At 44.2% G+C, this 13824-nt stretch overlaps 1 protein-coding gene across 2 annotated transcripts in view; it reads right to left on the reverse strand.

The window, feature by feature from the left end:
• Positions 1-13824, reverse strand: part of CSAD (cysteine sulfinic acid decarboxylase) — a 41604-nt gene that overhangs the window by 26660 nt on the left and 1120 nt on the right. The gene's annotated exons all lie outside the window — the stretch shown is intronic.

Genomic DNA, 13824 nt, shown 5'->3' on the forward strand with positions numbered 1-13824 from the left:
AGCCGTGTCTGCGACCTACACCACAGCTCACGGCAACGCCGAATCCTTTAACCCACTGAGCGAGGCCAGGGACCAAACCTGCAACCTCATGGTTCCTAGTCAGATTCGTTAACCACTGCGACGGGAACTCCTTTTTTTTGGCATTTTAAATGATTTTTATTTTTTCCATTACACTTGGTTTACAGTGTTCTGTTAATTTTCTACTGTACAGCAAAGGGACCCAGTCACATATACATATATACACACACATATATATACACACATATATATGCACACGCATTCTTTTTCTCACATCATCCTCCATCATGCTCCATCACAAGTGACTAGATATAGTTCCCTGTGCTACCCAGCAAGATTTCGTTGCTTATCCACTCCAAATGCAATGGTTTGCATCTACTGACCTCAGACTCCCAGGCCATCCCACTCCCTCCCCTCCCCTTTGGCAAACACAAGTCTGTTCTCCAAGTCCAGGAGTTTGTTTCTTTTCTGTAGATAGGTTCATCTGCCTTTCTGGAGAAAGTGACTAACAGCCCCAGAGAAAGACCTGACACTCTTGTCCCAGTCCTTGCCCAATCATCTAGTCAGTGATGCCCACGAGTCAATAAATAACAACCTGTCCACGCACTTGGGTCTTCCAATAGGCCTTAGTGCCACACTCTTTTTTTTTTTTTTTTCCTTCCATTTTTCCCCGTCCCAATGCATATGGAATTGCTGGGCCAGAGATCAGATCCAAGCCGCAGTCACAACTTAAGCCGAAGCTGCAGCAATGCTGGATCCTTATTAACCCCGGTGCCAGGCCGGGGATAGAACCTGCATCCTAGCACTCCCAAGATGTCCCCAACCCCCCTGTGCCACATCAGGAACTCCTAGTGCCCCACTCTTAAATGTGAGCAGAACACAAGCCGAGGACTACCAGACACTTGAGGAAAGCCTGTAACATGAACCACAGAGGTGAAAGCAGACAAATGGACAAAAGCACTTGATGGAGGAGGAGAAATGCAGGGAACAGAAGAAAGCTTTAAAAATTAAAGAAGATATTATATCCACACACACAAAAAAAATAGGTTGCTCTCAAAAAGGAATACTCAAAGAAAAATAAGGAGCTCTAGGATTTTAAAAATCCATGAAAACAGAAATGAAAAATCATAAATAAAGTGAAGAAAACCACACAGAAAGACAAATATTAAAAGAAATGGACAATAAAAGAGAACGATGGAAGGAGTTCCTGTCGTGGCGCAGTGGAAACAATCCAACTAAGAACCATGAGGTTGCAGGTCCAATCCTTGGCCTTGCTCAGTGGGTTAAGGATCCAGCGTTGCTGTGAGCTGTGGTGTAGGCCGGTGTAGATTTGACCCCTAGCCCAGGAACCTCCATATGCCGCAGATGTGGCCCTAGAAAACACTCACCCAAAAAACAAAAAAGAACTATGGAAGATCAATCCAAAAGGCCTAAGAGTCAACCAAAGAGGTCTCAGAAAGAGAAGGGAAAAAAGGAGGAAAGGAAGTTTTTAAAAAAAGCTTCATAGAAAAGAACAAATCAAAAGGATCCACCGAATGACTTTCAGGAAGACAGACTATAATATTGTTTCAGAACAACGGAGGATCCAAAGACTTTCAGAGATGAAACTAAACAAACCAACCAATCAGCCAAGACCAGGTCATAGATAAAGAATAGAGCACCAGACCACATCAAGTTTCTCCCAACTCAAGAGAGAGGCGAAGGGAACTTCCAGGACTGTAATCAAGGTAGTGTCATCTTCGGAGGCAAAAAGCAGCAGTGACTCTGCTCCACTGGACGTGCAACACTGCCTGGCAACAATACTATTCTTCTACTGTCACCTCTATCTCTAATCCTCTGTTAGCAATTCCTTCATCAATTTCCCCATACCTCTCAAATTATTTACCTATCAACCTTCTCCCGGTTTCCTTCTCTCATTTCAAATTTCTTATAGAAGATAAAGGAGTTCCCTGGTGGAGCAGTGGGTTAAGGATCCGGTGCTGTCCCTGCAGCAGTTCAGGTGGCTACTGTGGCACGGGTTCAATCCCTGGCCCCGAGAACTTCCCAGAGTTCTCTTGTGGCTTTGTGGGTTACGGATCTGGCAGGTGGGCAAAAAAAGCCATCAAAACCTACTCAACTTTTGGTCACCTGCACTCTGGATCCCTCCCACCCTTCAATATTTACTCAGCATCTGGTAGGTATGTGCCAAGCACTTTGGTGGCCACTAGAGGTCATAATGGAGAGCAAAAGACCGCATACCTGCCCTCATGAGGTTCGCAGTCTATATAGCACAGGTCACAAACTGGAAGACAGAGGACCAACTCCTACCCCCAGATAGAGTTTTGTTTGGCCTGAAGAGTGTGTTTGTTGTTGTTTGGCCATGGCATTCGGAAGCTCCTGGGCCAGCCATCAAACCCACACCACAGCGGTGACAATGCCAGATCCTCAACCCACTAGGCCACCAGGGAACTCTGAATAGTGCATTTTAAAACTTTAAAAATAATAAGTAAAAAATAATTGTCATACTAAAACTTCCAGCTTCTTATGAAAACAATCAGAAGGAAGATCCCTTTTATTATTATAGTTTGGCATTCATTATGTGTTCTTTCCAATTTTAATTTTTTTTTATAGCCATACCCATCACATAGAAGTTCTTGGGCCAAGAATTGAATCCAAGCTGTAGCTGTGACCTATGCCACAGCTGCCACGATGCCAGATCCTTTCACCCACTGCACTGAGTGGTGGATCCAACCCATGCCTTTGCAGCAACCTGAGCCACTGCAGTCAGATTCGAAACCCACTGTGCCACAGGGGAACTCCAAATTTTTAAATTTTTGATCAAGCAACATTTAGGCAGTTACTTCAAAAAACAAAATATAGAAAAATATTAATAGTGAAAAATCTAATTTCTACCCCATTCCAGGTAAGCATTTGTATTAAGTTTCTCAGGCAACCTTTCCGAATTTTTAACGTGAATACTAACAAATGAGAATATACAAGAGTTCCCTTTGTGGCTCAGGGGCTAACGAACCCAACTAGGATCCATGAGGATGTGGGTTCAATCCCTGGCCTCACTCAGTGGGTTAAGGATCCAGCGTTGCCTTGAGCTGTGGTGTAGGTCACAGATGTGGCTTGGATCCCGCATTGCTGTGGTTGTGGTGTAGACTGGCGGCTGCAGCTCCAATTGGACCCCTAGCCTGAGAACTTCCATGTGCTGTGGGTACAGCCCTAAGAAATAAAAATGAAAATAAAAAGTGAATATACATTATTTCCTCATTTTTTTACATAAAAGATAGCAATATAATCACTTGTGTACCTTGCTTCTTTAAATTAACAATATATGGGCAATCTTAGAACATATATAGAGCTTCCTCATCTTTTTTTAATGTAACAGCTCCATCGAGATAATTTACATGCTCTGAAACATATCCAAGGGTACAATTCAGTGGTTTTTCGTATAGCAACAAAATTGTGCAAGCATCACACACAATCTAATTCCAGAACATTTTCATCACCACAAAAAGAAACTCACGAGCAGTTGCTCCCCATTCTCCCCTTCCCCCACCCCTGGCAACCACTGATCTATTTTCTGCCCCTAAAGACCTGCCTATTCTAGCCGTTTCATAGAAATGGAAACACACGGAATGTGATCTTGTGTGACTGGCTTCCTTTACTTAGCGTAAGGTTTTCAAGGTTCATTCATGTTGCAACCTGTAAAAGAACTGCATTCCCTTTTATGGTCAGACAGTATTCCATTGCATGGATATATCACATTTTAATCATTCATTTGAGAGTGTCCGTCGTGGTGGAGTGGTTAACGAATCTGACTAGGAACCGTGAGGTTGCGGGTTCAATCCCTGCCCTTGCTCAGTGGGTTAGGGATCCGGCGTTGCCGTGAGCTGTGGTGTAGGTTGCAGACGCGGCCCGGATCCTATGTAGCTATGGCTCTGGCATAGGCCAGCAGCTACAGCTCCGACTGGACCCCTAGCCTGGGAACCTCCACATGCCGCAGGAGCAGCCCAAGAAATGGCAAAAAGACGAAAGAAAAAAAAATCATTCATTCATTCACCAACTGATGGACCTTGAGGCTGCTTCCACTTCCTGGCTAGTGTAAATCATGCTATGGAGATTAATATGCAGTTTTGTGTATGGACATGTTTTCACTTATCTTGGGTACATACCCGGCAGTGGAACCGCTGGATCATACAGTAACTTTACATTTAACTTTGAGGAACTGGTGCACTGTCTTCCAAAACGGCTATTACCATTTTATGTTCCCATTCGCCATGTATGAGGACTCCCATTTCTCCATATCCTTTCCCGACTTGTCGTTGTCTGTCTTTTTGATTTCAGCCATCTGCATTTGTAATTTTGATAAGGACTGCCAACATCCACGGAGGCTGTACCAATGTAGGAAAGTCCCTGTGTTCTCAGCCTCAGTAACAGAGTATGGTGTCAAACTGTGGAATTTTTTAAATTTGAGGAGCAAAAACATGTCTGGGAAGAGCTTTATTTTGTTTTTAATTTTTCTGGCCATGCCTGCAGCTTGCAAAAGGCCAGGGATCAAACCCACACCACAGCAGTGACCTAAGCCACAGCAGTGACAATGCCAGATCCTTAACCCATTGAGCCACCAGGGAACTCCAGTACAGTTTTATTTTAGTTGAACTCTCGTATTAGTCAGTTTTGCTGTGGTAACTAATGGCTTCAAAACCCCACTCGCTTCCAACAATAGAGATTTATTTCTCTTTCATGGTTTATGTTGGTGGTGGTGTGGGCTAAAGCTCTGATTTGTGTGCCTTTATTCCAAGACCCAGGCTGAAGGAACAGCCTGTACTTGGAACACGATGTTCTCACGGCAGAGGGAAAACAGCAAAAGGCAAAGAAAACCAAGCGCCAACCTAGCATGTGGCCTATCTGCTCAGATCCCAGTTGACCAAAGCAAGCCCTGGGGCAGTGGGGCGAGGATGCATATCCTCCCACCAGGAGACGCTGTGAAGTGCAGGGCAATGGAGGACATGCGGAATCTCATACAAGAGAACTGGCCACAGGCCCTTAGGATTCTGCCTTCTGTTTCCCCTCAGTCCCCACCAGCCCACTTGACTCATCTGCTTTACCTCCTGGCCTTGCAGACATCTGAGGTGGAACCGCTGGTCTAAGGGTTCTTCTTCTGCTCAGGGATACCCTCTTTGTCGTCCCAGCTCCCCAATGTTTCAACTCTCCTTCCCACAGCCTCTTCCTCACGGCGTTTTTGTTTTTGTTTGTTTTTGGTCTTTCTGCCTTTTCTAGGGCCGCTTCCCTCAGCATATGGAGGTTTCCCAGGCTAGGGGTCTAATCAGAGCTGTAGCCACTAGCCTACACCACAGCCACAGCAACGCAGGATCTGAGCCCCGAGCTGCGTCTGCAACCTACACTGCAGCTCACGGCAACGCCGGATCCTCAACCCACTGAGCGAGGCCAGGGATGGAACCCGCAACCTCATGGTTCCTAGTCAGATTCGTTAACCACTGCGCCACGATGGGAACTCCCCTCCTGTTGTTTTAAATTGTCTAAACATCTCACAACATGTTCCCACTCCAGCCACCACCTCTTCTCAGCCAACCTTCTTAAAAGCTTGTCTCCACTCCATCATCACTTCCTCTCCTCTCACACTTTCCGCAGCCAAGTAGCTTCCACCTTCAAGGCCACCAAGAACGTGCCTGCTCCCAAAGCCAAGGAACACGTGTCACCTTTATCCTACTTGACTCCTCTGAAGCCATCAGACAGAGCGGGCCATCCCGTCTTGAAAAATTTTCTTTCGCTGGCTTCCATATGGCTACCCCCTGACCATCTCTTAGTTCCCTTTGCATCTTCACCTTCCTCCGGCCCTCCCTCAAATGCTGGAGTCCCTGAGAGTTCTATCCCAGGGCCTCTTTCATTTGTGTTCTCCACCCCTCCCTAGACAATCCCATCTGTTCCCAGGGCTACATGCTGGCCGTTCCTCCATCGCAAACCCCTCTCCTGAGCCCGGATCCATGATGCCACCTGCCGCACCTGGAAGTCTCACAGGACTTCACACTCAGTAGGTCCAAATCTGAACTCATCATCAGTCCTCTCAGATCTGCTCTTCCGGAGTTCCCCGACATAGCGTTGGTGGGGATGCAGGTCTGATCCCTGGCCTTGTTCAGTGGGTTAAGGGTCCAGTGTTGCCACAAGCTGCGATGTAGGTCAGCCCGCTGCAGCTCCCGTTACCCTTACTTAGCCTGGAAACTTCCATGTGCCACAGGTGCGGTTGTAAAAACTCAACCAATCAATCTGCTCTTCTTCTGGACTTCCCTGGTTAGGTAAATGGCACCATCTTCTGAAATCTATGGATTTTTTTTTTCTTTTAGAGCCACACATGGAAGTTCCCAGGCTAGGGGTCGAATTAGAGCTGCCAGCTTACGCCACAGCCACAGCAACCCAGGATCTGAGCCATATCTGTGACCTACACCACAGCTCACGGCAACACTGGATCCTTAACCCACTGAGCCAGGCCAAGGATAGAACCCTTGTCCTCACAGATACTAGTTGGGTTCGATACCCCAGAGCCACATGGGAATTCCTGAACTCTAGATTCTAACTTATTTCCTGCCGCCTCATCCTTGACTGATTTTTCTCCTTTTTGCTTAATCTTCAAATGTTATGTTCTTCTTTCTCGCTTCTTTGAAAACATCAGTGCAAACTAAAACCTGGACAAAGCTTTCCTTTTTTTCTTCTGTGCTATGTTGTAAAATTATTCTCCTTAAAAACTTTTTTTTTTTTTTCCTTTTTCGGCTGCCCAGCAGCATTTTTGAGTTCCCAGGCCAGGGATCAGATCAGGATGCTCAGCCCACCAATCCCGTTGTGCCACGGCAGGAACTCCTCCTTAAAAACCCTTTAAAGGTATGTGGTAACTTGACAGCAGAAAAACCTGGTTAAACACCACCAGACCCAAGTCATCAAGGTTAATATCACCAGTAATGGGACAGACAGACATCGTGGGCCTCCTAACATGAGGCACAGGAAAGTGCTCAATGTCACTTATGTGATATTTCTGCCAAAAAATGCACAACCTGAATTTAATTGGAGGAAAACCAGACATATCTAAATTGAGGGTCATTCCACAAAACAACATAGCCTGTAATCATCAAAACTGTCAAGGTCAGGAGTCCTCTTGTAGCACAGCAGGTTAAGGATCTGGCATTGTCACTGCTCCGGTGCAGGTTCAATCCCTGGCCTGGAAACCTCAGCGTGCTACAAGCATAGCCCCCAAAAAAAGTCAGTGTCATGATAACGAAAGAAAGACTGAGGAACTATTCCAGACTGAAGGAAACTAGAGACATTATAACCAAAAGAATTGTGTGATCTTAATGGGCTCCTGGGTAAGGAAGAAAAAAAGCCTGCAGTGAAGAATATTATTGGAAGAACTGGTGGAATCTGACTATGAATGGCCTCATAAATATTAGCATTCTTCTATCAGTGTTATATTTCCTGAATCTGATCACTGCATCACAGTTAGGTAAGAGAATGTTCTTGTTCTTAGAAAACACATGGTGGGAGTTCCCGTCATGGCGCAGTGGTTAACGAATCCGACTAGGAACCATGAGGTTGCGGGTTCGATCCCTGGCCTTGCTCAGTGGGTTAGGGATCCGGCGTTGCTGTAAGCTGTGGTGTAGGCTGCAGACTCGGCTCAGATCCCCGCGTTGCTGTGGCTCTGGCATAGGCTGGCGGCTACAGCTCCAATTTGACCCCTAGCCTGGGAACCTCCATATGCCCCGGGAGCGGCCCAAGAAATGGCAAAAAGACAAAAAGACAAAAAGAGAAAAAAGAAAACATATGGTGAAACACAGCCGTAAAGGAGCATGATAGATGCACTTTCTCTCCAATCAGAAAACAATACTGTGTATAGGTAACTATAAGAATTTTTAGAAAAGTAACAGCTTTATTGAGATATGATTCGCACACCACAAAGATCACCCTTTTAAAGTGTACAATACAGGAGTTCCCGTTGTGGCGCAGTGGAAACAAATCCGACTAGGAACCATGAGGTTGTAGGTTCAATCCCTGGCCTTGAACAGTGGGTTAAGGATCTGGCCTTGCCAAGAGCTGTGGTGTAGGTAGCAGACATGGCCTGGATCTGATGTTGCTGCGGCTGGCAGCTATAGCTCTGATTTGACCCTAGCCCAGGAACCTCCATATGCTGCAGGTGTGGCCATAAAAAGCAATAAATAAATAAAGTGTACAATTCAGTGGCTTTTAGTATAGTCACAAAGTTGTACACCAATCACACTATTTAATTTCAGAGCACTTTCATCATCCCAAAAAGAAACCCCGTATCTAATATCTAATATCAGTCACTCCCCATGGTTTTTTTGTTGTTGTTGTTGTTTTTTTTTTTTTTTGCCACTTCTGCAGCATGAGGAAGTTCCCAGGCCAGGGATCGATCCCGAGCCACAGCAGTGACAAATGTCAAATCCTTAACGGGTCAAGTATTTAAAAAAAAAAAAAAAACCTGGAAAAGATGGGAAAAGTCTTCAAAATAGTAACTGTGGTTATTTCTGGGTATTGGAATTACAGATGGTTTTCATTTTCTTAAACACTTCCATATTTTTATAATTTTATATGATAACGCCATTGACCTGTGTAATTAAAATAAGGTTATTTGTAAGCAACATAAAAGATTAAGGAGGAATGAAGGGGCAAGAAGAATTCCAAAATATACAAATCGCCAAGGAATGACCCTATTCCATCATGTGGGTCCCCAACACCTCACTCCCCTCCCATCTAAAAGGTCCACCAGGTGACAGACGTAGCCACATACTGCTCATTTCTGTTATGCTTTGGCTCTCAGGGAGAGGAACGGGTTCAGCTAGTTTGGCAGACATTGACTCAGTATCTGTTGCCTGGCACCACCCCAGCTGCTGTGTCTGCCTAGTGCACTCCAGCTAGGAGGGAGGCTTGTAAAATAAAGGCACGTTCGAGCACCAAGGAAAGGGAAGGCTGGTTAACAGCGCAGTTCAACTGGCCCAGGGCAGCCTTCAAAGAGAAGCTCCCCTCAAGGCAATAAAGAGCTGGTGCAGGAAAAGACTAATCAGTAATCACTGCAATGCTATTTGAATAAGCGATGGGGTGGGCCTGAAGGGAGAGTGTGCCCAGGAAGTTGGGGAAGGTCAGGAGGGAGGAGGCCCTCCTCAGTGCAAGGAGATTAGGGCAGTTGATGCTGCTGCTTTTTTTTTTTTTTTTTTTTTTTTGCTTTTTAGGGCCGCACCCGTGGCAGACGGAAGTTCCCAGGCTAGGGGTCGAATCAGAGCTACAGCTGCAGGCCCTACACCACAGCCACAGCAATGCTGGATCCTTAACCCACTGAGCAAGGCCAGGAATCGAACTCACATCCTCATGGATCCTAGTCAGGTTCGTTACCACTGAGCCAGGATAGGAACTCCAGGGCAGTTGCTTCTTAAAGCACTTTCAGCCAGGCTTATTGTTAGAAAGAGGAAACGCTGACCTCCATGCCTTCTGCCTGTTAACAAACCCCACTGACTCAACCCCCTCATTAATAGGGGCCCCACTTCACGTGTTTTCTCCCCTTCTAGAGTGTAAATTCCTGGGGAGAGAGGACTAAGTCTTACCCTTCTTTAAGTAAAGCACCAAGTTCAAAATAGGCATGCAAAGAAAAAAAAAGGGAGTTCCCAACATTGCTCAGTGGTTAACGAATCCGACTAGGAACCATGAGGCTGTGGGTTCGATCCCTGGCCTTGCTCAGTGGGTTAAGGATCCGGCATTACCGTGAGCTGTGGTGTAGGTCGCAGACGCAGCTCGGATCCCGCGTTTCTGTGGCTCTGGTGCAGGTCGGTGGCTACAGCTCCGATTAGACCCCTAGCCTGGGAATCTCTATATGCCACAGGATCGCCCTAGAAAAGGCAAAAAGACAAAAAAACAAAAAGTTAGTTTTTATCTCTTCCACTCTCCTCTCCCTTCCCCCAAGATCTTTCACGAAGGCACTCAAAAACATTTGGTGAATAAACTATTTCCAGGTACTGAAAAATGATGCTGCATTCCACTTACATTTGATTTGCATAAACCACAAATCTGTATTAATGATAACTTAGAGGTACAAGGGAATTTTTTTCCTTCTTAAAGCCTTTTCTCATCTATAATCTCATTCAATCCTCACAATGGAGCTAGAAACTAGCCTGAAAAGGTATTTATTTATTCACCTTCATTTTCAAGGACTCTTGGGCCAGAAAGACTGAAATTAATTTGCCCAAGATTACAAAGGTCACCCAAGGGCAAGCCTGGACGGCTGATTTTCTGACATCTATAGGCTAGTACCTCCCCTACCGCATTATTGGTCTGGCATTTCTCACTACCTCTCACCACACACAAAAATAAACTGCAGCTGAGATAAAGACAAACTGAAAATATACCACTATAAGAATACCAGAAGGAAATACAGCAATATACAAAACCCCCAAAACTCGGGCAAATGTGAGTACATAAAACTTTCAAAATTCTGTGTAAAAAAAGACACCATTAAAGTGGTTACAGATAACCCAGGGCTTTGTTCCCTCTTCATTATTTTACCTACTCGTTGTTTCCCAAAAATAGATTTTTCTCTCTTTGCAACTATTTATTTCCAGGTAAATTTAAAAATCAGGTTAAGTTCCATGCAAAGTCCTGACTTAATAAGAATTTAACTTTACAGTAAAAACTTATGTCTACAATATTGTCTTCTTACGCAGACACAGTAAAACTCTCTATCTAATCAAGTCCTTTTTTTGTCTTTCACTAAAATAATCTGATTTCCTTAATGCATGATTTGCAACTTCCTATTAAGTTAATATCTAGAAATGCAGGGGTTTTTTTGGCTGCACCCACAGCATGCGGAAGTTCCCAGGCCAGGGACTGAACCTGCACCACAGCAGTGGCAATGCCAAATCCTTAAATGCCAAGCCACTAGGGAACTCTAAGAAATGTAATATTTCTTATTGCGAGTGAGGTCACTTATTCTATGACATCTTTATGGTTGGTTATTGTTCTAATGTTTTGCTTATATAATTTTTGTCTGTTACTCATACATCTGGCAGATGGATATCTCATGTGAATATAATATGAAAATAATAATGACTTTTGGCCAGGTGTGCTAACAGAATATTAGTTCTAACTGTAAACATTCTTGTCTTGTTCCTATTTTCATAAGCATGTTTCAAACATTTTCCCATAAAGCATAATTTTCACTCTAAAAATAGCTGAAAAATAAATGGAGAACTAAGAGAAAATATTTTACAAGCATATGACAAATGAAGTTAATACAGGGAGTTCCCATTTTGGCTCAGTGGGTAATGAACCCAACTAGTATTCATGAGGATCTGGGTTCAACCCACGGCCTTGCTCAGTGGGTTAAAGATCCAGCTTTGCCATAAGCTCTGGTGTAGGTCACAGATGCAGTTCAGATCTGATGTTGCTATGGCTGTGGCGTAGGCCTGCAAGTACAGCTCTGATTCAACCTCTAGCCTGGGCACTTCCATATGGTGCAGGTTCGGCCCCTTAGAAAAAAAAAAGTTAATACGACATAGACATTTCTACAAATTAACATGAAAGAGACAAATGATCTACTTTTTCCCTTAACAGGCAAAAGATGCAAATAGGTAGTTTACAAAAACAATTAAAATAGTCAAAATGCAACAAGAGGAGTTCCTGCTGTGGTGCAGTGGAAATGATCCGACTAGTATCCATGAGGATTTGGACTGAATCCCTGGCCTTGCTCAGTGGGTCAGAGATCCAGCACTGCTGTGAGCTGTGGTGTAGGTGGGCAGATGGGGCTTGGATCTGGGATCTGGTGTTGCTGTGGCTGAGGTATAGGCCAGCAGCTATAGCTCCGATTTGACCCCTAGCCTGGGAACTTCCATATATGCCTCAGGTGCAGCCCTAAAAAGCAAAAAAAAAAAAAAAAAAAAAAACAAAAAAAAACAAAAAAAAAACAACAAATGCTCAACTTCACTATTAATGACATGCAAATTAAAACAATAAAATTACTGTTTTTTATTACTCAATGAATTTATTACATTTATAGTTGTACAATGATCATCACAATCCAATTTAAATTACTATTTTTCACCTATCAAATTGGCAATGTTCAAGTTCCCATCATGGCTCAGCGGTTAAGGAATCTGACTAGGATCCATGAGGTTGTGGGTTCAATCCCTGGCCTCCATCAGAGGCTTAAGGACCCGGCATTCCCCTGAGCTGTGGTGTAGGTTAAAGAGGAGGCTTGGATCCCAAGTTGCTTTGGCTCTGGTCAGCAGCTGTAGCTCCGATTAGACCCCTAGCCCGGGAACCTTCACATGCAGCAGGTGCAGCCCTAGAAAAGACCAAAAAAAAAAAAAATGGCAGTAGCAAAATTGGCATTGGCAAATTGATAGCTTGCAGTATCACCAAGGTTGTAGGAAATGGGGACATTCACAAGTGGCTCTGAATGTTACAAACTTTTGAAATTCAATTTCACAGACTCTATTAAAATTTAAAATGCACCTATCCCATCTACATGTCTATCTATAAATACAAAAGGATAATTATATAAGGATGTTCATTATGGCATTGTTCATAAAAAAACTGGAACTAAGCTAAATGTTCACTAGGGTGGGTCTAGACAAATGCAAGTGCTATGCAACAATTTTTAAAATGTGAAATGACTTAGAAGATGTCTAAAATACACTTGTGCGGTGCATTGTAGGTGCTCAAAAATATGTTCTGCATGAAAAAAAAGGTTTTTGGAACTCACAAAAAAGCCTGTAGGTATATACACCAAACTGATAAAAGTGACTACCTTTGGGAGCATGGAATAGTAGATGAGGGAACTAAACATTTTCTGCCTCTTATTCTTTTGTGTATGTGGATTTATTAAAATAAGCATGAGCTAAACTTTTAATTATTTACTCCTGGTGATCTCCTGTTAGTTTTGACTGTTCTATGACGATCTTAAGAGCACAAAGATTTGCTGACAATTGCTCAACAAATGGGAGTGTTCAGGGAAATGAAATCTGTATACCAAAAGTGGCTGAGAATTCTTGTCTTCTTTCATAATTTTTTTTCTTTTCGTATCTCCTTTAATTCTCCTAAACTCACAACCTTACAGCACTAAAGAAGCTGGGATCTAAACAGAATTAACATTTCCTTCCATCAAGTGCACTAATGCATTGTCCATCTTTGGCAGAATCCCTCCCTAATAGCTAAAGTTGGAAACAGAATTTTTTGTCTTTTTAGGGCCGCACTTGCAGCATATGGAGGTTCCCAGGCTAGGGGTCCAATCCGAGCTGTAGCCACTGGCCTACACCACAGCCACTCCAGATCCGAGCCGCGTCTGGGACCTATAGACCTACATCACAGCTCAAGGCAACACCGGATCCTCAGCCTGCCGAGCAAGGCCAGGGATCGAACCCGCAACCTCATGGTTCCTAGTCAGTTTGTTTCCGCTGCGCCACAACGGGAACTCCCGAAAACAGAATTTAAAGAAAGGTTCAAGAAGAGTTCCAGTTGTGGCTCAGCAATAACGAACCCTACTAGTGTCCATGAGGATGTGGGTTTGATTCCTGGCCTCCTTGAGTAGGTTCCCTACTGTGGCTATGGCTTAGGCTGGCAGCTATGGCTGTGATTAGACCTCTTGCCTGGGAATTTCCATGTACCGCAGGTGCAGCCCTAAAAAACAAAAAAGAAAGGCTCAGGTTTCTATGCTATTAGGCCCAAGTAGCTGGGCCCAAGGGCCCCCCTGCATCGCCAAGTCTCCAACAAAGACTGCAGTCTACTTCCTACTGAGGGGTAGTCCTATGG

This window comes from Phacochoerus africanus, chromosome 7, assembly GCF_016906955.1.
Source record: "Phacochoerus africanus isolate WHEZ1 chromosome 7, ROS_Pafr_v1, whole genome shotgun sequence".
Classification (NCBI taxonomy): Eukaryota; Metazoa; Chordata; class Mammalia; order Artiodactyla; family Suidae; genus Phacochoerus; species Phacochoerus africanus.